Source organism: Mus musculus, chromosome 18, assembly GCF_000001635.26.
Source record: "Mus musculus strain C57BL/6J chromosome 18, GRCm38.p6 C57BL/6J".
NCBI classification, from domain to species: domain Eukaryota; kingdom Metazoa; phylum Chordata; class Mammalia; order Rodentia; family Muridae; genus Mus; species Mus musculus.
Window position 1 is genome coordinate 25,833,055 of NC_000084.6, and position 15,020 is coordinate 25,848,074.

Genomic DNA, 15,020 nt, shown 5'->3' on the forward strand with positions numbered 1-15,020 from the left:
GGAAGAAGGGCTGTTATAATCCTCACTGTTTACTGCACCCAGTCATGCATGTCTCCATTTCTGTTGTTGTGATAAACTGCTGTTATCTGATAGAAGTAATCTATAGGAAAAAAAAGGTTTATTTTAGCTCACAGTTCCATTATAGTCCATCACTGCAGGGTAGTCACAGTGGCAGGAACTTGAGAACTGTCTGCATTGAATCTCTATAATTAAACAGCAGAAGAATGAATTGATGTATGCATGCTCAGCTTGGTTTTATCACCTTCATACAGCTTGAAATCTCCTTCCCAGGGAATGATAACATCCACAGTGGGTAGGCCTGCCTAACTCAAATAACATAATCAACGTACTTCCCCATAGATGTACCCATAAGCCAACTTGATTAGACAATCCATTTGAGACCCCCTTCCTAGGTGATTGACTCTACATTGTTCCATTAACAGTCAAAACCAACACCACAATAGATTTTTTTCTAGTTTGATCTCACCTCCCAAACATTCTATACATCTTGAAGCTGGGTACCAAGGGCCAAAGCATGAGTCCATAGAGATGTAGGCTGAATTCTCACCTCTCCAGACATTTAACTTTGGTCACATGGAGAAGAGCATCTGCAGCAGCAACCATTTTAAAATATTGTTCCTAGACATCCAAAATTCATTTAACTTTAAAGAACCCCAAGTTATAACTATATGTTCTCAGCCAGGAGTGGTAGCTTGTGCCTTTAATCACAGTACTCAGGAGGCAGCCAGGAGGGTCTCTGTGGGTTCAAGGCCAAGGCCAACCTGGCCTACATAGTGAGTTTTAGGACAGCCAGATCTATGTAGAATGACTCTATCTAAAGCAAGAACATAACCAAAAAACCCAAGCCTAAATAAACGATAAATTCTCTTTCATTTCATGTATAGTTAATATTCATTCTTTGAGTCAGTGAAGTAAAATAGAGATGTGAGTCCCCCATCAGATGAAATCAAGACCTGGTAGATATTACAACTAGAGACAGGGTTTGTTGAAATGCTGTTTGAGGAGTCACTAGCATTTGACACCTGTAGCTGGACTATTGGCTACTTTTTTTGAGATTTTATGGCTATCTTCTTTCGAATCTTTATTCCACAGTTCTGCACCCCTCCAAACACTTGGTATGAAAGAAAGAAGATTAGAGGGGAATTGGCATGTAGATGTTTTTAGACTACTTCCTGCTAATTATGGGCCTTGAGTTTCCTGGTGAAAGTTTGATCTTCATTTTCAGATTTCTCCAACCAGCAACCAAATAGCAACAGCAGCAGGGGTAGCATCAGTAGTTAGCCTCTCAGGACTCTGGCATTTTTATACCCTCTCAATTGTCCCCAGAATTCCAAATGTAAACTATCTTCAGCTAGCAAAATTACACTCTGCCAGAGCATGAGACAAATCATAGTTACCTGCTGTGGACAATCTAAAGCAGCCCCACACTTCACACCTGGGATTAAAATTTACATAACATTTCTGTGTTTTTCAAGCATTCAAAAATTTCACTACAGACTCCATACATTAATTCACAGAGCTTCCAATTCAGTGTCACTATACACAAAGAGGCTGGGGACATGTGCCTTAATGATGATAGTCACCAAGTGAAGAGGATTTATGGCCTATGTCATGACTTCTTTCCTATTATGTGAATTAGTTCTGAATGGTTATGTCCTCTCTAGCCAATCACAGTCAAGAATTATCTCCTCAAAGAATGTCGCTACCTGAAACTTCTAACATTCCAGAAGTTTTTAACCTTACAGACTCATTAAAGCTCCATTCACATTCTTTGGTCCCCAGACAACCAAGGCTTTCTGTGCTGGATGCCTTCCTGCCCAGGGTGCTCTTTCCACATATTGGGATGGCTTACTTTTTCACTTTAAGTCTTTGATTAGACTTCATCTTCATGAGAAATTCTCTTCTGCTTATGCTAACTAATCCTTCTTTCTGCCAACCACTCAAAAATGCTTGGCACCCAGTCATCTCTCATTGTGTGTTTTTGTGATGAGTCTGTGTTGAAAAGAGTCTTAGTTGTGGTCAAATACATATATAATGCACCCCACCGATTTCACTCTTTTTAGTTCAGTGACATTACATACAGGGCCACCACCCTATCAATTTCCAGAATTTTTTTTATATCACTTAACTAAACCCTCAATCTACTAAACAAGTTTTCTAAGCCCTGTCCAGCCCTGTGAAGCCACTGTACTTCTATGTGATTACCCCAGATACCTCATATAAGTAGGACATGCTATATGTAAGTCACTATTTGTCTGTTGTATATCTGCCTTATCTCATTATTATGTTTTCAAAGTTCATCCTCATCATAGCACTTTTTTTCATGAAGACAATAATATGATACACAAACATGTTCTGAATTTTGTCTATAGATACCTATAAAGATCCTTTTAAATAATGGTACCCAAAGCTCTATAATGTAGAATGACAGATAAGCCTGGTCTCCTCACTGTATCTCTGTTGATGACCATGAATCTCTGGACTTTATTTTATTTTATTTTTTTAGGTCTGTAGAAACTGAGGAAAGCCAATTTTTTAAAAATATTTTTTATTAGGTATTTTCCTCATTTACATTTCCAATGCTATTCCAAAAGTCCCCCATACCCTCCCCCCCCCCCACTCTCCTACCCACCCACTCCCACTTTTTGGCCCTGGCGTTCTCCTGTACTGGGGCATATAAAGTTTGCATGTCCAATGGGCCTCTCTTTCCAGTGATGGCTGACTAGGCCATCTTTTGATACGTATGCAGTAAATAAAAAAATTACCTTTTATTTTTCAGTGCTATGGTAGAAGGTAGAACTATGGTAGAAAGTAGAAGTAGAAAAAAATGTTGTAAGGGTATAGATACATTATCTACTATATAGTTCATAAATATTGATCGAAAGGGTTGTATGTCACCAAACATTATTTAGATCTTCTTTTCTTCATTGAATAGGTCACTTCAAGTTAAGTGTTAACTCCTCCATCTCTCCTAAAAGGCTTCCCAGGAATAATTGAGAGATTACTTTGCTAGGAGAGATTCTCACCAAGTTCTCTGATATGCATGACCCAGAGTAGCCATGGACTGAGGATCATTAGACAGGTTCATGGTAACTTGTCTCCTGCATTCACTTCTCTTTATCCTGTCCTATTTTGCTTCTTTGTTTTCATTTTACACGATAAAGGACTTAGTAGTGATTGACACCCGAAAGGGGATATCCACTAATTTCTTTTGACTGACTTAGTTTGTTCCTTCTTGGATTTTGTTGTTGTTGTTGTTGCATTATAGGTAACTGTGGTGCTTTTAAGACAGTGATCAAGTCTTATGACCCCTCTGTACACTCTCTTGGAGTTTATTTCTTCATTTTTACCAGCTGCTGAAGACTTGGTAAGATTTCTCTATCTCTGCTGATAGTGGGTATGATGACAAGTTCCCACCAACTTTTCAGAGGGATGGACTTGCATCTCAAGATCCAAACAATTCCATTGGAACTCATCCATTGTATCCTTTTTCCTGCAGTTGGCTTGTAAACAGTTAAATGATAGTTTCTCCACAATATATCAGGGCAAAGTAGAAGTCAGAAAGGTTTTTTTTTTCTTTTTCTTTTTTTTTTTTAACTCAGTTCATCCTCTCTTCAGGAAAGGTTATGGGAAAAAAAGCGCCTCTTGGGAGAGGCAGGCTCTGTGGTTGTTTCCTGTGCGTGTGTGGTCTGGCAGTCTCAGGTTAGACCTCTGTGCTTGCTTTCCATAAAGCCATGGTTAGGTCTAGGATAGCACTGTACCCCATTTGTTCAGGCTTCAGCAGGCTTTAACGGGATGCCTGGGGACCTAGTCACCACACACAGCCTGGTGTCTGTGGGAAGATGCATTTTGAATACTAGAAGACTGACATACACTCAAGTGTTTGGAAGAGAGCCTGCTCTTAAGTTGGAGAATGCTTGAATACCACATTCACAGCTGAATTATATACAGGGATTTATTTTTAAGATGTGTGTCTATTTCTAAGACATTTAGATTATATAACAATGAGAATTGGAAGGAAGAATTGATAGAAGTAGAGTCATGGGCTCAGTTGGGAAGGAGACAAGACACGAACATTCCTCATATAGAACATCTTCAGTTCAATGGAAGGAAGGCGGAAAACACAGAGGGAGTGCCTAAAATATTCTCTAGGATTATGAAGGCCATCCAATGTGGGTTTTCTTTTAAGTAGCACCAAATGGATATAGCTCTTAATCTTGAGACAAAAAGTTGAATTCTTCTGTGACAGGAAAGATTGCATTAAATTATAGGATTTGCCCATGCTTTCAGGTCCTCATTTTCCTCTCAGTCTGTGGGTTTGGGGATTGTGATAGCTAGTTTTCATGTCAGACTGATGCAAGGTAAGGCTTTATGGGCAAAAAGAATCTTAATCAAGAAAATGCCTTCATAAGATTGACTTGTAGGCAAGTCTGTAGGACATTGGTGATTGGCGTGGGAGGGCTCAGGCCACTGTGGGCCGAGTCACCTGTGGGATGGTGGTCCAGGACTGTATAAGAAAACAAATTGAGAAAGCTAGGAGGAGCAAGGCAGTAAGCATCCTTCCTTTGCAAGTTCTGCATTAGCTCCAGTTCCAGGCTCTGCTCTGTTGTGTTTCTGCTCTTATGTCTCTCAGTGGTAGACTGTGCTATGGAATTTTAAACTGATAAAACCTTTCCTAGCCAAGTTGGTTTTGGTCATGGTGTTTTCTCACAGCAATAGAAATCCTGACTAACACAAGGATCCTACTAAAATTAATGACAAAGACAAAACTCAAACAATCAAAACCTGTAAAAATAAAAACAAAAAATTCCACCACTGCCAGGAACAAACATCTCCAAACAAACAAACAAACAAACAAACAAAAACAAAAATATGCAAATCCCTACTAGAACTCAACCCAAACTTAACAATAGCAGCAAGAACAAGAAATGCTTGAACCTTAAACTCCGTAGCTAGGAGTAACTGGAAAATCCCATGCTTGAGGGCTCCGCAGCATCTCAGCTATCTTTGCAGCATGAACACATAGGTGCTCAATTTGTTCCCTTCCTGCTGCTGTGACAAAAAATCTGCCCAAAGCAACTTATTTGGAAGAAAATCTATTTTGGTGCATGGGTTAAGATCAGATACAGCACATCAGGGGAGGGAGACATAGTGGTAAAAGTTTAGGACAGGTTGTATTTTCAATCAGGAAGCAGAGAGAGGAGACGTACAGGGCGGGGCTGAGACCTCATGGCTACTCATCAGTGATCCATTTCTTCGGTCTAGGACCCACTTCAAGGTTTTCCCCCAGCTGGAGATCGAGTGTTATAACACATAAAACTATGGGGAACTTTTCTAGTTCAAATTGCAATAGTATCACAGTTGCTGTTGCATGTAGTGCCCCCATATCCTGACACCATATGGTATCCTGTGCTCCAAATGCACCTACCTACCTTTCAGGACTCAGAAATGCCTTTGCGTGAGGCCATGTTCAGGTGCCACTCTCTACGAGTTTTCAGTTCTGCAAGGTTGATGCCCATATCCACTGACCAACAGCCAAGTGTTAAAACCACTGTTAACTGAATCTAAAGATGAACCAATCTAGATTCACTTCATGTCATTCTGCACCAAGCAACTCATTTTAACCTAGTAATTTGTGGGGTTAAATTAATTAATTTCAATTTAATGACTTTAGCCCAACATTGCAAGCCAGCTCAGGTGGGACCTGCATACAATATCCTAAGCACGGGCTGAGCAGCTCATTTTGACTGGTACTATGTGTTTAGCTATGGAAAGTTGTGAAGATTGTTCTACCGGCCTTTGTGCTGGCAAAGAGATGTGAGATGAATTTTCTCCCCCTCTCCAACTGTGTGTATTTTATTCATAGACAACCCTTGTATTCTAGACAAAAATAACAAATGTAAATGCTGTTGTTTTTCATTTGTGAATTTAAAAGAATTTCAGTTCAGATCCAGTCTTGTATTTGGAATAGTCTTGTTGGTTTCCCATGACAACAAGAAAGATGTGAAGGCAAAGACCGCAGGACTGGAATTCTTGAAGAAAGTCAGCCTCCTCATGGTATGCTCCCATGACATCTATATCTGCTTCCCAAGCCTTAGGGAGGAAGTCCTTCCACAGCCAGAAAGGGTAAGATTTCTCATCCAACATGTAGCTTGCTTCCTTCCTTTCTTCTTTCCTTTTTAAATTCTTCCCCTCCCTTTTTTCCTTACTTCCTTTTGTGCATGTGTATATTGTGTGTGTATGTTTGTATCTTTGAGGTATATGGCATATAATTGGTATTTGTGGTGTATGTATTTTAATTGTATTTGTGTGTGTGTGTGTGTATTTGAGGTTTATGGTTGTATGTGTGTATGTGTTTGAGGTTAAGTGGTATTTATGGTGTGTGTATTTGTATTTGTGTGTGTGTTTGTGTGCTTGAGGTTTATGATATATAAGTGGTATTTATGTTGTGTGTATGTATGTGTGTGTGTGTGTGTGTGTGTGTGCATTATACATGTGGATGCCAGAGGACAACTTCATGTTTGTCTTCCCCTTAGGAGCCATTAACTTGTTTCTTTAGAGTATCTTTCATTAGCAGCCAGGACTCATTGATTAGGAGAGGCCGAGTGGCCAGCAAGCCCTGGAGATCTGCTTGTGTCTGACTCTCCAATCATGAATTTGCAAGTATGCTTGACATTATCTCCTGCCTTTTATATGTTTGCTGGGGAGTCATCTCAGGTCCTCCAGCCTCTATAGTGAGCACTTTACAAATTGTACTATCTCTTTAGTTTCTGGTGTTTAGCTTTCTATGCTTAACCTCTGCATGGGCACATGCCAGTTCTAATGAGGCTGGCTACCCAAATATAGGAGAGACAGGTCTGCTGACAGTGAGGGCAAGTTGCCAGATAGGGGTCAGGTTTGAATACTTCTTGCAGATCATCCTGCATTAAAGTTGTTCTGGTAGCATGTTAATAACCCTTTGTTACAAAGAAAGTGAGTGGTTTGGGCAACTTGTATGAGCTAGATAATTGTCGGTGTGCCTCTTAACCACCAAGCTGAGCCAGTGGTGGCAGGCATGGGAGTAGAAAAGAGCTACTGCCAGTTTCAGATGCTTTCTGGACCACATTCATCATTGATCTTGACACAGCAGGTTGGCCTTTCTTCACCCCAGTAATCAAGTGGAGGTAGCTACCACCCCAGATACCACTGCTGTGCTTAGCATCAACACCCGTCTCTACCACCAGCACACACAATGGGGTAAATATATGCCAAGCTCTCTACTAATCGCTTGCCATGATCTCATTTCATCTTCATTACAGTTTTATCAGAATGCTCATGCTCCATTTTTTTTTTTCAAACGAGAACTTGGATGGATGTATTGGCTCTACTTACCTCACCCCCAAACTGATCCCCTCAAGTCCACTGACACAAGCCCTGGAGCTACATTTCTCTGGTTCTTTTCTATTGTCACCATCCATTTCTTTGTAATGGACAGAATGCTATAGTCCAGGCCACTTGGTTTTGGTTTGAATCTTTGGCAAGTTTTCACTAGGACTTTGTGAGTGTGGATCCTCTCTTTTTATCCCAGGCTGACACTGTCTTCCTAGCTCTGAATGAAACCAACAGTCCAGGGTGCTGCCGACACCCGAATTTGAAAGCACCTGTTGTGATAGAGCCACCCCAGTGCTCTCCCCTGCCTCTGTGCTGTGGTTCCATGGACTTCAGATCCTTGATCACAGCATTTCTAGGACTCTAAGTCCCTGATTTATGGTTCACGAGATTGTTCTTAGCCCTCCTCTGGGTTTCCTCCCTTTTCTGCCTGCCCTGCACTTGAGAGCTCAGCATGATTCCCATCCAGGTTCACTAAACTTACAACACTCAGAGCCTGAGGGAAAGAATACAGTGGCACACAGTGATCTTGTCCTGGAGTGGAAGGTGACCCAGGGGTCAAGCCAGCAGGGGGTGCTATAGGGGTTGTACAAGAAAGCACTATAAATACAGCTTTTGTTTTATTCATGTGTTCTTTCCCACCCTCTCTTCTTTCTCTGCTTGTGGAGAGCTCTTGAGTACAAAGCCACAGGGGAGAGAGGTCTTTTCACCAAGTTGGCCCAATCTTGTTCTGCTTCTGCTCCTCACAGGATTTGGTTGTTTTCCATCTTAATTATGCTCTTTGCATTAGTGGCTGGCGGGCACACAACCTTTGAAGGAGTTTATCTTACAAACCCACTCTCTCCTGAGAGAAGCAGTTCTATGGGGGAACTGGGAGGCTTCCAGGCATGGTTATGTGAATGTGCAGACATATGCGGGTGTGCATTGTGTGTATATGTGAATGCGCCTATGTATTTGTCTGTGCATACATGCATGTATTTGTGTGTGTGTGCACGCACATGCACACTTGTGTGTTCTGTATATATGGGCATGTATGCACATGCGTATATACATATGTGCTTGCATATGGGTGTGTACTTGTGTTTGTATGCCTGTGTGTGTACTATGTACAGGTGTGCATGTGCCTATGTGCATGCATGTGTGTGCTTGGATGTGTGCGCGCACGTGTGTGTGTGTGTGTGTGTGTGTGTGTGTGTGTGTGTACGTAGGTAGTGGTGCAGGCAGTAGTAGTTGCCTTCGGACATTGCCTTGGTGAAGTCAGAGGCTGCTGGAATGCATTGATCTCTTTTCCATGTCTACTGGCCCTAAGTCTTATCAACCAAGTGGCTGTCTATTCGTGATGCCACTATTAAACAAACTCAGGGTAGTGATGACCTGGTGAAGGGAGGCTGGGGCTTGCTGGTTGGTTAAAGAGTTGTGCACCATAAGTTTGGGCCATGGTTGTCTCATTCCTGTCCATTCGCCATTTGAATCTGGCAGTGATACCCAGAGAAAGTCTTTCCTCATTACATCCATTTGTTTAGTGATGTTCACCACTAGTTTGGATTGTCTAGCTCCTATCCAGTTTGACCACTGACTTTGTGACCAGGCATAGCTCTCTGTCTACACATAGTGGCTGCTTAATCAATGTGTTTAATGAGTGAACACATAGCTAACTCTTGAATACCCCTTCTAAGCCGAGTTGCTCTAGGAGCCTAGGTATTAACTTTTTATAATGAAAGTTATTTTATTCCACAGGTATTCTAATGAGTATGGGTTTCAATCATGTGGCCACTACTCCCATTCTTGCTTGTCACAGCACTCATATAACCTCACTAAGCTCTTCCATTTGCTTGACCAGATGCCCCAGAACAGCCAATCTAAAAAAGGTGTCACTTTTACCTTCTTATAATATAGAATTAGTAGCTACTTTTAGATTATGAACAGTGAGAAACTGCTTCAGGGAAAAATAAAGACATTTTAGATCTGGCTTTAATAAAATTAGTTACTCTAAAGCATAAAAATGTGATTAATAAATGTCCATGCCGTGGCCTCTTGCTAGCTTCATCCTCCAGGGAATGAACCAACTGAGAAAGGTCTAACATTCCTGACCCTCCTGTGGTTAGAGGTCGGACAGGAGGTGGACTCTCCAGTACAATGTCATCAGGCACTCTTGGAAGCACAGTGACTCAGTGTTTCTGTGGGCTGTTTGTGAGCCTAAACTATTCACTGTCTTCTAAAACTCCAAGATGGGTGTGAATGTGCTGTTCCTAAGCCTCCTGAGGACACTGGTGCATGCTGCAGTCTGGCTATGTCCAGGACCAGAAGTCCTACTCCTCAGTTTAGCATCTTGGCCTTGGCTCAGAGCTAAGGTTCTATTATACTCCATCCTTCTCTTTGCTTACTTCTTGTTTTTCTCCGTCAGAAAGGTGGGCTATGTAAACTTTTGCTAAACTCACAAGAAGATGCCCTTCCAACATTCACTGTTATTTCTGAGATCTTTTCCGACTGTATAAAAGCTCATGCCGATGGCCCAGACTGACCACCGCTAGCTACTGTGCCTGTCAAGGCTAGACAAGAGCTTCTTGGACTCCATGATGATGACCACTGTGACAATTTATCATTCTCTAGCTGGACACTTAGAAGGAAGATAGCATAGAATGCCTTGAACTTTGGTATGACCTTCTAATTCAAGAAACACCCAGTAGGGCAGAACCAAGGCAGCAGGTCATCTATTTCAGAAGTGACAGCAGGTCAGAATCCACCTAGAAAATGTGTTAACTAGATGTCCTAGGAAAATGTGATATCTTCCAAGGTTAGAATTATATGGCACTCCAACAAGAGAGCTGGGGGAAGAAGGCATGCTTGTTCATGTTCCATATCAAGTGAGAAAGTGCAACAGTGGGGGATTGTTCCCATGTCTTATTTATTGTGTGATAGAGCTCCATGCTGGACCAGAATCTCCACTTTGTCTTTTCCCTGGTAAGTCAGTTGATCTTCAGTTGAGCCATATTTACTTATGACATAGGTTTTGGGGTCAGCACTAGCTACACATCTCTGTCCAAACTCTGCTCTTTCCCTATCCATATCACTCCTTCCTTTCCCCTGTGCTGATACAGGCTCCTATACACATGAGTTTTCACCAAGGACAATGCCACAGGGATCCTGGTGTAGCTGCTGGTTATTTCACTTACTCCAACTTCTGATATTTGCCCCAATTTTTATATTTTTCAGATGGAGATCTTGATAGTGACCCAATGGAGGTCCCTTGTCATCTTTGTTGATAGATGATTTAATGTTTCATCTCTTTGCAACCTTACTTACCTACCTTCAAATTTCTTTTATTTTTTTATTCATTCATTCATTCATTCATTCACATAAATAATGTACATCAGAGCTCCCCCTTTTCTCCCAGTTGCCCTCTCACAAGCTGCTCCCTCACCTCATCCTCTTCATCTCTGAGAAGGAAAAGGACACCCCGAAAGGTCCAGGTTAGTTGACACTGTTGGTCTTCTTGATGAGTTCCTATTTACTCCAGTCCCATTAGTTCTTCCCCAAACTCTTCTACAAGACTCGTTGAGCTCCACCTAATATTTGGCTGATGTTTTCTGCATCTGTTTCAGTCATCTGCTGGGTGGAGCCTCTCAGCATAGCAGCATAATAATGTCAGAGATCAGTTCTTGCTCAAGGGGTGTGGCTCAAGTTGGGCCAGTCACTGGTTGGCCATTCCCTCAGTCTCAGGTTCATCTTTGTCCCTGTACTTCTTATATGCAGGACAAATTTTGGATTGAAGGTTTCATGGGTTGTCTAGTGTCCTTATCTCTCCACTGGGAATCATGCTCCTTAGTCAGGCTACCTCCCAATTTCTATGGACTGTTGTGGAGTAGAGTCTACATTTGCTTCTGTTTTACATAGTATATGACTTGGGTGTTGATTTTCTCAGCTGCTATTTGGTCATCTAGGAAAGACTCCAGTGTATCAAAATGATAATAATGCCTTGGCCCTACTGAGCAAAGAATTGGTTTTATTGTGTACCATGTTTGTAATTTTTGTTGAATCCTTTTTATACTGTTGGTTAATAATATAAAAGATTTATCTTGATATTGTGTACATTCTTTGTGATGAGAAAGGATAGCTTATGATCTCCAAGCCCACAATATATCCTGAGCAGAGACCTAGAAGGACTGGTTACCCCACAAAAAAGTACTAGAAGGAGAGTCAGGAATGTGGCCAAAGCCCACTATCTCACCAGTGCGACAATTACACAGATGGTAAAATGTGGTCAAGATAGCTCTCAGACATCTGTGTAATTTTACACGGTGGTCAGAGGGCTCCATCAGGAGGAAAAGGCAGGTCCTATTGAGTCAGAGGTGGGGAAGCCTCTGTTCACATCACACTGTTCTACTGCCCAAAGCAAATTATGAAGCCAAGCCCTGTAATAAAGGTAAAAACAAAACAAAACAAAACAGAACAAAACAAAACAAAACAAAACAAAACATATGAAAGCCTAATTTTTCAATATCCCTGAAAGGAGAACAGAGCGCTGTTTGTCAATTGGGTATGAGGGGCAAACCGAGGCTTTATTTAAGCATTCATTTCGTTATTATGCTGCCCTCATTTATTCTTCTATAAATGATCTAGGCATTTTGTCTGTAATGGTTCTTGATTGTCTACTTGATTGTATCTGGAATCATCTGGGAGATGAACTTCTGGGTGGGGCTGCAAGAGCATTTTCAGGAGGACTCCTCTAGAGTGGGTGGAACCTTCTGGCAGCAGCTCAGGCCTCAGGCGTTTGAGGGGATTACGATGCTACTTGTGGGCAGTACCTTCTTGTTGGCTAGTGCATCCATGCTTTGCTGCTATTAGAACCCAGTTCAATGGCCCTTCCAAGTAGGCTGAAGACTAGTGGCTTTCCAGCTATCATCCAGAGCTTCAGCATCACATTAGAACTACTGAGGCACTCAGCTTTTGTGGACTGAGCAGCTACTGGCTTCTTAGCTTCTCCATCTGCAGATGGTCATTGTTGGACTACCAAGGTCTATGTAATTAGAAGCCCATGTAATTAGTCGCCTTTTATAATATATGTTCTTCCCATCCATTCCATTCCTCTATAGAACCCTGATCATCAGGGTCTTAGCTACTTAACTTTGCAATTAGGTGGTTCAGATTAGAGCCTCAGAACTATACCAATAAACATCTACTTGATGTTCTGGACAACATTGGCATGGAGGGATGCCAAGGGCATAACACAAAGACAGAGAGGGGATCATGGAAAGAAGAGCTTCCTTGAGGAAGAAATGCCTTAGCATTTCTCAAAGAAGATGGTGAGAATGGGGCTTTCTGGGAACACGAAGAGTTAGATGCTGATGATGATTGAATGCCAGACCTGAAAAATGCGAATCGGGGATTGCACACTCTTGATTCAGATTATGGTTGGTTCTGAGCAGGAAGTCCAGTCTGTGCTTGTACAGACTGTGGTGGATCAGAGGAGGAGGAGGAGGAGTAGAGTTAGGTAGTCTCCTGAATCCCATGTCTGAGGCTTTCCACAGCATGTGTTCTGACTCTGCTCAGACTGGGGCCTCCTGAGTCATATGGCCAATGTGAACTTGCATCCATGGCAGAACTTTAGAGCTTCTTTACTGGAAATAGTCTTCTAATTCCCCCATACAGACTATGTCCTTCAGGGACAACTGGGCATGAGCATATCATTCACTACTGCACTCTCTGTATAGGTGAGGGAGTGGGGAAAGAAAAAGAATCTCAAAAAATGTGTATATTTATCCTGGTCTGGCCTTAAGAAAACACAGCCACCGATCCATCAAAAATGAATTTGAGTTAGGATAACATTAGCGTTTAAGGCAATGCTCTTCTCTTGTATTGATTCTCTGTGGGTTGAAATGGAAACAATTTTAGAAATGTAGTCTTAGGTTTCCTTAATCTGCGTGGCTCAGGGAGGAAAAGGCTGTTGTCACTTGTGCTAATAACCACAAGAAACAGGGTACTAAAGTGCTTAGCTGGAAAACGAATTCCAGGAGTCAGCCCTGGTCATGCCTCCAGGGAGAATGCTTCCTAAAAATTCTGCCTTTTTTTCTTTCCTTCAAGAGAGTTGCCTTAAAGGGCATAGCCATTTGGGAAGGAGACAGTAACTTGTGGAATTAAAGAGTCCCAGGATATGCAAAGTCAGCATGGGTTGGTGGCTCCAGAATGGGGTCAGGTCCTAATTGTCACTGTCAAGAGGGACAAAGAAAAAGGGATTATTTGTACAGTTGACTTTGGAAGCCCAAAGGGGACATCTGCCTCCCTTCTTTCAAAATCAAACCTTTCTTTCTTTCAAATAAAATATTTAGTTGTGACTCTCTAGATTAATGCATTTAAGGTATCTGGTCACATGTGCATGACTTTTGATTATATTAGCATGGAATATGCATCAAATTAGTTCTACCCACCCCCAGGGCCCTGAGGTGGAGAGAGGGATCAGGGAAGGGAGAAATACATATACATGAAAGCCAGTAAGGGTCAGAAAGCTCAGAAGGTATATGGGCTCAGTATGTGAATGCCATTTGGCTGACTCTTCCCCAGAAAGCCCTGCTCCTTCTGAAGAAAGTCAGGGTTGCCTGTAACTTAAATGAGGCCTTGTAAGGTTTCAATATCTGAAGCCTTGGATCTGAAGCCTTTCTCTCAAGGAGGATGGGGCAATGCCAGAATAATGACTTAGCATTCAAACTGAGGTGAGAATGGAAGAGAATGGTCCTCTTCCCTTAACTGTGTATGTGGCCTTTCTGCCTCTAGCAAGGAAGAGAGCTCTTGTGTGCATTTGCATAAACATGGACTCCTTTTGAATAAAATGTGGGCACAGTTTCCAATGTCCCCTAGAGGAACAATCTGTCCTATGACCTTTTCTCAGTTTGTCATCTGAGGTTTGTCACATTGCACCTCTCTTCCTTGTCACCCGCCTACTCTTCTCGATCCAGATTTGGGGGCCTGGGGGAACCAGAGTGAGTGAGGAATGTGGAGGGCAAGGATGCACATTCTTATCTCCCAGGCTACCAGTGTAGGGTCGACCTTTGCTTCCCTCTAGAGAGGCCTCTTGCCCTCCCTGGCCACCACAACCCTTGTTTTCAGCCATGTATCTTATGAATCACTCCTTCATTACAATGACTAATTTGCTTCTAACAGCAAGATCCTTCATGCTTGTTAAAGGCACACATGAGCAGGTTTTATGGACAGAAGAGTCAACCCACAGGGATATGTCAAACGGGAACATATTGATATAATGGTCTCCTGAATTCTTGGATCCTATGGCCAGAGCCCTTAGAAGTCACCCTTTCTTTTCACGTGAGTCTGGGACTTCAGGGTGAAAGTGGAATACTCCACCAACATTGGGGAGTTGGGATTCAGACAGGAATACTAGAGATCAGGGCCAGGTGAGGCTTTGAGGGGGTGAGGTTTGGGGAGTCTTTTCAAAATCCAGGACAAATCTAGACTCTGGTCCTGACTGGCAAGAACTGTTTGTTCCTTCTACTAATGAGCAATGCTTCTTCTTCATCTGGTTTAAGAACTTTGAAACACTTGAAACTTCTGCTCATTTGGACCAATCCAAGATAAACTTAACACGTTTGTTACAATTTCTGTGGAACTATTAGTAATTAGTT

General features: G+C 42.1%; 1 long non-coding RNA gene across 17 annotated transcripts in view; it reads left to right on the forward strand.

Moving 5' to 3' along the window:
• The window catches only part of Gm33228, a 395,277-nt gene that overhangs the window by 11,776 nt on the left and 368,481 nt on the right, over window positions 1–15,020 (forward strand). For 15 of the 17 annotated variants that reach the window (XR_003952589.1, XR_877240.3, XR_877243.2 and 12 more), the window contains exon 1: window positions 2,750–6,147. This is a non-coding gene — a long non-coding RNA (predicted gene, 33228). Of the gene's footprint in view, window positions 1–2,749; window positions 6,148–15,020 lie in introns of those variants that run through there. The other 2 variants (XR_877239.2, XR_877236.3) reach the window with 2 other exon arrangements.